Source organism: Danio rerio, chromosome 19 (genome assembly GCF_049306965.1).
Source record: "Danio rerio strain Tuebingen ecotype United States chromosome 19, GRCz12tu, whole genome shotgun sequence".
NCBI lineage: Eukaryota > Metazoa > Chordata > Actinopteri > Cypriniformes > Danionidae > Danio > Danio rerio.
In genome coordinates, this window is record NC_133194.1 from 23,980,030 (window position 1) to 23,990,615 (window position 10,586).

The following is a 10,586-nucleotide window of genomic DNA, read 5'->3' on the forward strand; positions in this document are numbered from 1 at the left end:
AACAAACCTTGTCGTCGTCTGGATGAACAGCCACAAAGCCAAGTTGGCACCCTGTGCCTTGTAGTTTTGTACAAGGTCGTCTAAAGCGGGAGTGGTTTTGCTTTCTTGCTTGCCCTTGTACTTAAAATAGTGATCTTCCTGAGCTGATGATAATAACATGCGTGTGATTAGTCAAGTGCTTCTGTCATCCAATCCTTTCAGAAACAGGCAAATGCAAGAAAAAACAAAGGAGAAGCCAGAAAAAACAAAGGAGCAAATGATTGTTTTAGCAGCCTAAAATATGAACACACTGCCATGTTCAACTTTTATCATCTCCTTTAGAACTATTATGAACTCAATATGACAGAATTACTTTCTAACGAAAGGTTACAAGTGTTGGTAACGATTAAAGGGTCAGATGACAGGTTTGCTTTGACTGGGCAATATGTTTTGTGTTGTTTTTGTACCCAAACAAGGACTAAATCTATGCTGTGTGTGTTTTTTTTTTTTTGTTATTCGTAACATGTCGGAGACTGTAAGAGTCTGTATGTGTTCATATATGTTGTATTTATTTATTTTATGTAATTGAAGATGTTGCACAAGACTATTTTGGATCAATGATCTGCAGTTATAATCAAATCATGTTCATAGAAAGGTAAGAAATGAACATTTATACAGAACTATTTATGTGTATAAAACATCTGTTTTGTGTTTCACATATGATATGATGTATGCCTGATAAAGGTGACCCGTACTGACCTGTGGCCTTATCCATACATACATACATACAAGCATCGGATGTAAATCAGACAAGTATCAGATGCAAATTTGATTACTTAGTGGTCAAAAGTAGATAATCTTAAACTGTTTTAGGCTCTGTTTAAATCTGTATTTTACATACTCCATTTGTCAACAAATGAACAAAAAAATGCAATTTAATTGGGCGATGCGGTGGCGCAGTAGGTAGGGCTGTCGCCTCACAGCAAGAAGGTCGCTGGTTCGAGTCTTGGCTGGATCAGTTGCTGTTTCTGTGTGGAATTTGCATGTTCTTTGCATTTGTGTGGGCTTCCTCCGGGTGCTCCGGTTTCCCCCACAATCCAAAGACATGTGGTACATGTGAATTGGGTAGGCTAAATTGGCCATAGTATATGAGTGTAAATGAGTCTGTATAGATGTTTCCCAGAGATGTGTTGCAGCTGGAAGGGCATCTGCTGTGTGAAACATGTGCTGGATAAGTTGGCAGTTCATTCGCTGTGGAGACCCCGGATTAATAAAGGGACTAAGCTGAAAAGAAAATGAATGAATTAGTAAATGCATCCTAATTGCAGGTGTAACAAGGCCTAAGAATGATTTAAACAATTTTGGTGAGCAGGATTTGTCAAAACACTGCTTTACATTTCAATTTATTTATGACTTTGACATATTCATGTGTATTAATCATGAGAATGAGTGAATGCAAGATGTTATCTATTTGGAATTGGTTAAATGGAAGCAAATCATTTTTTTTAAGAAAATGATTTGCTTTTAATGCCTGAAATGTGTAAGTGTACCTATACAAAAAAGCCCTCAAATAGGTTGATAGTGTGTTTTGACTTGATGTAGGCCTGCTTTACTTTTCTGGATAATGATGGTGGCTAACTTAAACCTACCACAGTTTAAAAGTAACTGTGAATACCGTAGCAATTTTTCTTGAACATGTTTAATTGTGGCTAAATTTAAGATTACATTTCTGTGAATGAGAAATGAATTCATAATGATGTAATCAAAGTTAGCAAGATTTACAACGATTCCCTTTTTATTATGAGTGGTGTTCTCTTACAGTCTAGGAGCCGAAAGCTCCATAAATCACTCTATTTTTAAAGGGGTGTATATTTATTTTATTTCCACGACACACTTTTACTACCGCTTGCTCGAACTTCATACAAAACAAAAGGAAAAACAACATGACCTGTTATCAGTTCTTATTCAAAATCCCATACCTGTCTGATAGCAAATGTTCAGACAATAAAGAGAAGCTCACAAAGACGGAGAGGAGGGAGCGCCGCAGGAAAGTTCCACATGCAATCTTTTTTGTTTGTTTGCGAGTGTAAACGCAGTTGTGATGAAATATTGATGCTCCCATCCAAACTGTCTTGTAAGTCGTCTCCGTTCTTTCAGGCTTTCCATCTGTAGCACCTGAGGAAGAGGACGGGAACGCCGGGCTGTCAGGAGAGATGAGCTCACGCTCTCTGCGGCAGGCTGTCAAATGCGACACATCCTCTTCAAGAGCAAACTTCCGCTACTGCTCTATCTTTGTCTCTTTCTCGATGCGTGTTGCTGTTTCTCAGGCTGTACTTTTCTTTCCTTCTTTCTCTGTTGTTCTTTGCATTGGAAGACAATAGACAGCAGACTGTGGAAACCTGTGGAAACAAAGACATTCATCAATTGAAGGTAATACATGTTTTTCATTTAAAGTGACTCACCAAAGCACCTCACTTTCTTGCTCATTAAATCACAAGTAATCGAAGAGATCGAAGAAATTTTATATTTATATTAAATCAAAAACAAAAAGCCGTTTTCAAGCTTTTTGCTTTGCACATTCAAGTTTTCTGTTGTTTATATATATATAATTTTTAGTTTTGTTTTTTTACATTTTTCCAGAATGTTTTTTGTGATTTACAGAAAGCACAAAATGCCATAAGGTGTAGCAATAGTTTAGAATATATACATTTGTGCAAAATGTACAATTCAGGGATGCGTTTTCCAAACAATGGAATAACTTGCGGCTGAATTATCATAGTATGATCCACCATTTTGGAAAAGAACGTAGTGACGACTGTTTCGCAAAAAAAACGTAGTTTCAGCCAACATTAGTATTTGAAAATCCGGGAGATCTGGGGGGGTGAGGGTGAAGGGTGTTGTGTGCGAACTGAATAGCGGGGGGTGGGGGGGTGGTGTGCAGTTACGCGAACTGAAGACTGAGAAGCGAGGGGGTGGGGGGATGGGTCTGAAATACGTGAGACTGCCAGGAAAACTGGAGTGTTGGCAGGTATAGTCGCAGATCTGTCGTTTGAACCATGTTAGTTATAACGTTAAACATCCATAATGACCTTCTAACATGGTGGAGTAACTTCTTTAGAGAAATAAACTTTTTTTGTTTGGTGCAAATTACACACATTTAAAGAAATTGCAATATTAGTTTTGGTAAAACCATGCACTCGTTTTCCATATTGAGACCATTTCAATGTGGTGATGTCCCTGGCCCATGAACATTTCCTGCTTGTTATCAAACTATTTAATGACTGTAACAAGAGGCAATTAATTCATAACGGTAAAACAGCTATCAGAACCTTATTTGTCAATATGTGGCTCTTTTTTGGATTCTTGGAAGCTTTAGAAATTAAAAATGACAAACAGGAAATATGTTGGGACCATTGTTTTTGTTTACATCCCTCAAAATGGTCTATATGTAACCGAAACGGGACATATCGGGGCTGTGTTTCCTTTACAAATACTATTGGGAATATTCTATATTCTAATCTAAAATATAAAACTTCATAATCTTATATATAAATCATATAAATCATTAATGACTGTAATTTACAGTAGGCTATTTATTAAGAAATAAAGAAAAATCCTATTTAATAATACTACTATTAATAATGATAATAAAATAATAATAATTATTAATATTCTTAATATTATTATTATTATTATTACATAGCACCTTGTTTATTTATTTATTTATTTATTTATTTATATTTTATTTATTATAAAAGTCTACTTTTACAATTTGACACATTCAAACCACGGCAGAAATTTTCCAAACCAACAGACCCATGTCATATACAGACACAATTAACGTATGCTATTTGTTTTGAAGGCGTAATGTAAATTCTGCTTTAAGATAATAGGTCACATATAGCTTCTATCATAAGCCACGGCTGTGTTTAAAATGGCATAAATGTTTTCAAAGTGCACTACGAAGGGAACGAAATTGTCAATATGAAGATCACAAAAATTGAACTGTAAAAATACTTTGAAAGCAAATTACACCTAAAAGAGATGACCTTGATAATTTCTTAATCATTCCGAGTTCAAATGCTATATAAAATTTTTGGATTATTATAGTAGAAAAAAATAACATTTTGTGTAACCAGAAATTATATTATTAATATATTTTATGACAATTATTATTATTTTTTTTGTCATGGTAAAACAGTCTTATGACTGATTGGTATAAGGTCTAGTAAAAGTCATTTGTATATAAACTTAATTGGACGTAAGCCAGTAATTTAGAATAAAACACTTTATTATTTGCAATAATTGTGCAGCTTAATTTTTAAACAAACAAGTAAATACATTTTTTTTTCAAAATCACATTTAATTGAAATTAAAGTGCATGTGATCAATTCTTCTAAAAAAAGTGTCAGATTTGACTTTAAATTATCATTGATCTTTTAGAAGTTAATTGCAAATTGTAAATGAAAGGAAGCAGTATCTTTCAGAAAAAAAGACAATCTATTTAAATGATGCTGCTACTGATGAAAAAAAAAATCTCTTTGTGATCCCCCGGCCACATATTTGATGGAGTCCAAACCTTTAGCTCTCTACAGAAGAAAGTAAGTCATACAAGTCTAGAACAACACGAGGATGAGTAAATAATGACAAATTAAATATTTCTCCTTTTACATCTCGAACCAAATATATTCCGGCATATATACAGATTCAAAAGCAAACAAATTACAAAAAGACATGAAACGGCAACAAAAAAGACCTATACTTCAGCTCTCCTGACATCTCTCTATTTTCTTTGTTTGTGCTCTCCATTATATTACTGCCGACTATCATTTGCAAAAGTGTTGTCTGGCATTTGTGCTTTTCTCTATTGGCTTTGCATGCTTGGCTAGTTGCGTTTGAACCTCTCAGCAGAAGAGACCTAGGCCTTTTTTAATAAGGTCCCTCATGAGAAATCTTCCTCATCTGAGCAGGAGCATGTCTAGAGGGCAGTTAAAGAAGAGGAATAGAAGAGGTAACTGAAATAAAAAGATGAGGAGATATAGACAGAAAGGAGAGGAGAGACTGATGAGGGAATGGAGGAACGTGATGCGTGATTGAGTTTGTGCGTTTCTGCCTCTATGAGAGGTGAGAGCTGCTCTATCAGGGGACAGGAAAAGGCATTCAGAGTGTGACATGTTTGTCACGGTGGGCGACATTGGCATCTGTCACGCAACCTTTGGCAACACTTGCAATAACCCTCTCCGTTCCAGAGAGTACGAGACAAAAAGAGACTTTGAAAATGAGAGAGATTTCAGAGGTGAGCTGCAGTCGGAGTGTGCAGCACACGCTCAAGGGCTGCCATGCTTTTGGGAACTCAGGTTTCAATCCAACACTGGAAAACCTGACAAATTCAGATTATTTAAAATATTTGCGGAAATGTGATGCCTCAAAATGTTTGCATGAATTCATTTTTTAAAGTCTCAGTGTGTTAATTGTGCCTCTAGACTGTGTCTACTTACAACAAACAAAGCCGTAGAAGTCCTCTTCGTTACATCCTATGAGACTCTAGCAGAAATCAATATCTAAAGTATTCAAAACTTATTAACTGGGTAGTATTAAGCAGAGTAAAGACCCTTTCACACGGGAGTCATGAGTGTCTAGTTCATTTTCAATCGGAGAAATATGACAAGCACTGAACTGTGGGTGGTTTTGCTGGCTGTGCAACGCAGGTGGAGCGCAAGCAATGCTCCTGCAAATATTCTACTCCTTCTACAAGCATGGCAAATGAGGGCCAGCGTAGCCATATTTTTTAAAACTGATTAATAATAATCAAACATGTCAAATTTACTGATTATAACTGCAGATCAATGATGCTGTACTGTATACTGTAACATCTGTGATTATAACAAATAAATAAATAAATAAATAAATAAATAAATAAATAAATAAATAAATAAATATATAAATAAATAAATAAATAAATAAGTAAATGCAATATATATGAACTCATACAGACCCCTACGCTCTCCAATATGTCAGCAATTACAGAAAAACTACACAGCATACATTTAGTCCTTATCTGGGTTCAAACACAACACGTAATGTAGCTCACAGTCAGTGCAAACCTCCCACCTATATCTTTATTCTTCAGCAGGACATGTTGCCTCTTCTTAGAAAGTAATTCTGTCATTCCAAGTTTATAATAGTTCAAAAGGTGATGATAATAGTTAAACATGGCAGTTTATTTATCTTTTGCTGAAAAAATCATTTGCTCCTTGTTTTTTTCCGGCTTGCCATTTGTTTTTCAACGTGTCAGTCTGGTGTTTGTTTGTTTCTGACAGGATAGGATGTCAGAAGCACTTTAATAATCACATGCACATTATTATAATCAGCTCAGGAAGTTTGTTATTTTAAATATAGACCTGCTGCAAGTGCAAGCGAGAGAGCACAACCCCTCGTGCTTTAGACGGGCTCATAAAAAACTAAAGAGAACAGGGTAGAATCTGCTCTTCTGCTTGGCTTTGTGGCTGTTCATCAAGACGACCACAAGATTTGTTTGAGCTTGGGTTCACCATGGCTTGTTATTATATGTATATATTATTACGGTGTAATGTTTCAGCTGTGTATTTAAAACATGGCATTATAACAATAAAACATTGTAAATGTATAGGGAATTATGGCGGTTACTTTGTTTTCATTATTAGTTGTTGCACGAGTGATTAACCAGTAGCATTCAGCTGTGCATCTACAGTAACTCCGTCTTTTGGTACCCTTTTGCCATGCTAGGTACACTTTGCAAAGAAGATTCAAAAAGTGGTACGGTACGGTTCGCTTTTAGATACCTTTTAAGGATGGAAACGGCCATTAAAGTGTACAGAACCAAAACGTACCGTACCATACCATACCATTCAGTGAAAACGCACCATTTACGTACTATGAGGTACACATTACACTTTTTAGGTGTAAATATATACCTTTAAGGTACAAATGTGGACCTGATAGGTATAAAACTGTACCTTTTGAAAAGATACACCCTTAGTAACAGCTTTTGTACCTTCCTTTCTGATTATATATATAATATATATATAACAAAATAAGTTATTAAAAAAAATAGTTTAAATTTAGCCTATATAAATAGTTTACAACAATTTAGCAAAAATAAATATTTTTAAGTGTAATAAAAATAATGAGGTACAATAATGCATATGCATGAAATATGATGTAATCTTTTAGTAAGTTTTGGTAGGGAAACAAAGCAATAAAACGCATACTAAATATTTAGCACTTTGTGTTCCTGAAGAGAACAAAAGGGCCAAAATCATCGTCCCTTCCTTATTCATGGAAATGGAGAAGTGGGAGGGGGGCCGCTGTCAGGGAGAGACGTGGAGCGCTGGTCAGTATATCAGGGAGTTTTAATTAACAGCTCAGTGATGAGGATTGAAACAGCCCTCATGCCGTTTACCACTCTACAGGACTGGATCAAACCAAACACAACACAGAGGGGTTTAATAAGTGGGTCAGATAGTGTCTACGTGTTCAGAATGTACCATTATTTGAATAAATATATACAGTGCTCAGCATAAATGAGTACACCTTTTAAAAAAATGATATTTTAATCCATTTCTTAGTGAATAAAGATCATAAATTTTGATGAATTTGAACCAAAAATTTTTTATTAAACAGTTATATTCATTAAAATAATAGTTTGCTGACCAAACATCTTTAGGAATTGAAAGCTAATACATTTGTTTCTCTTGATTTTTACATAAAAAAAAAAAAAAAAAAGAATAATAATAATATATATATATATATATATATATATATATATATATATATATATATATATATATATATATATATATATATATATATATATATATATATATTATAATTATCATTTTTATTATTATTTTATTACTATATGTTGGGTAAAATTATTTTTACCCAACATATAGATTTGGGTGCATAAAGTTTTATTATTAATAATGCATACATTTGAAGTCACAATTATTAGCCCCCTGTTTATTTGTTCCCCAATTTTTGAGATAAGTTTTTTTCAACACATTTCTAAACATAATAATTTTAAAAACTCATTTCTAATAACTGATTTATTTTAAATTTGCTATGATGACAGTAATAAATGTTTTACTAGATTTGTTTCAAGACACTTATTAAAGTGACATTTAAAGGTTTAACTAGGTTAATTAGGGTAACTAGGCAGGATAGGGTAATTAGGCAAGTTATTGTATATCAATGGTTTGTTCTATAGACCATCAAAAAAAAAAAAATATATATATATATATATATAGCTTAAAAAGCCTAATAATTTTGACCTTAAAATTTTTTTTTTTTCTAGCCGAAATAAAACAAATAAGACTTTTTCCAGAAGAAAATATATTATTAGACATACTGTAAAAAAAAATTCCCATGCTCTGTTAAACATCATTTGGGAAATATTTAAAAAAGAAAGAAAAAAATCAAAGGGGGTTTAATAATTCTGATTTCAACTGTAGGTGAAGTTGCTTAATAATAATAATAATAATAATAATAATAATAATAATAATAATAATAATAATAATAATAATAATAACAATAATAACAATAATAATAATTGTACTAATGTTATGTTCTAATGTGATCATTAGTGCAACTGGGCATAATAATTATATACAAATAAAATAAAAATTGGACCCTAGTTTGATTTTAATAAATAGTCACATATTGTTCCTATTTATATTTAAATGAGTACCAGAAATAATGATTATTATGATATTCAGAAAACCATGAAAAAGCTTCACAGCAATCAGAAATAATAACAAAAATAATTACTTATTTATAGTTTTTTTTATTTGTTCATATTTGTATTATTGTTAAATATGAATGAATTAAAAATAAAACCGTATGACATATTTCAATAGTTAATCTTGCATAACATACTTAACATCTGTTTGTTCTAATATTATATCCTTAACAGTTTGCACTATTCTGTGTCCAGTTATCCTAAATGGTTTTCTCTCTCTCTCTCTCTCTCTCTCTCTCTCTCTCTCTCTTTCTCTCTCTCTCTCTTTCTCTCTCTCTGATGAACGGCTCCACTCAGCCATCTATAAAAGACTGGCACTGAAATCAGCGGCATTTGCATACGGTAATTATTCTGCGAATCAGGCTACCTTTATTACTACCACAGAAATCTACTGTCAGCAGACACACATACATCACTGCATTGGGGACATACAGTACGTGTAGATCTACATTACCGAACGGCCCACAAGAGAAAGATGGAGGAGACGCATGCATGCAGACATGCTTGCAATATTTTATATTATATTCATATTCAAATGAGCAGGCTAATTGAAAATACAGCAGAGATCAAAATAAGAGAAAAATGTAACTGTTTATGAATTCTGAACGGCATTTCTCAGTGAATGTAGCCATTAATATGTGTTTCATTTAAAAAACATAAAAATAAATTTAAAAAATCTGTAAATTAAGAGTTTGTATATATATATATATATACCTTGCGCCAAAGAAGGCCTATACACCTAAAATCTTTAAAAATAGAGAGATAATGCATTTAATATCAAATTAGTTATTGGAAAAAAACAAAAAAAACTTCTTTTAGATTTTAGATTTCTGATCAAGTGATGTCAGATTTATTAATGTAGTGAGTCATCTGATCTTCATTGAGCAGGTGTAATATTCATTAATTATTATTATTCGAATTCTTATATTCACTAACCTGCAGGCTTTATTTTGCTCACAGGGCTGAGAGAAAATAAATAAAAAGAGCAAATCTGCGGCAAAATAATGAACAAAAAGAGTGAGGCTATGGTTAAATAAACAAATGAAAAAAGTGTGACTGCTGAGAGTGCAAGCAGATAGGGAGACCGTCCCTCGCGGCCAAAAAACGGACCGGCCCACCGAGAATTTTCCCGGTCCTCCTGATTAGCCAATCCGGGCCTGATGCTGAGCACTGTATATATATTTTTTTATTCATAAATAATAGCTTTCATTATTCAAAATTGAATAAATATTGATATTGCCACGGCCATAGAAAGATCCAACAAAAAAACTCTCAATCTTACTGTTTAAAGTGCCTTTAGTTGTTGAGTAGGGCCACTGAAAACTTAATATTATTTTTAAATGTACTAATAATAATGAAAATAATCCTATATACAACTAAAATTGTGCAGCCAGGGATAAACAAAACTAATATAAATTGAGTTAATATTTTAAGATGCATAACAAAATAATACATAAATAAATAAATAAATAAATAAATAAATAAATAAATAAATAAATAAATAAATTATACAGTTGCAGTTGTAATTTTTACTATTTCTTTTAAACAATAATCCCCTTGAGTATTATTATATGGCTGAATTGTATACATTATTATTATTATTATTATTATTATTATTATTAAAAATAATAATATTAATAGTAGTTGCAGTATAAGTAGGTGCAATTATTGCAGTAATACATGATGATTTTAATATTTTAATATGTAAAATAATTGGACCATATTTTTAATATTATCTATATTTTTTATTATGTTTCTTAAGTTTTTTTTCATAATAATAATCATAGGAGAAAATTGTTTTTTTGTAAAAAAAAAAAAAAAAAAAAAA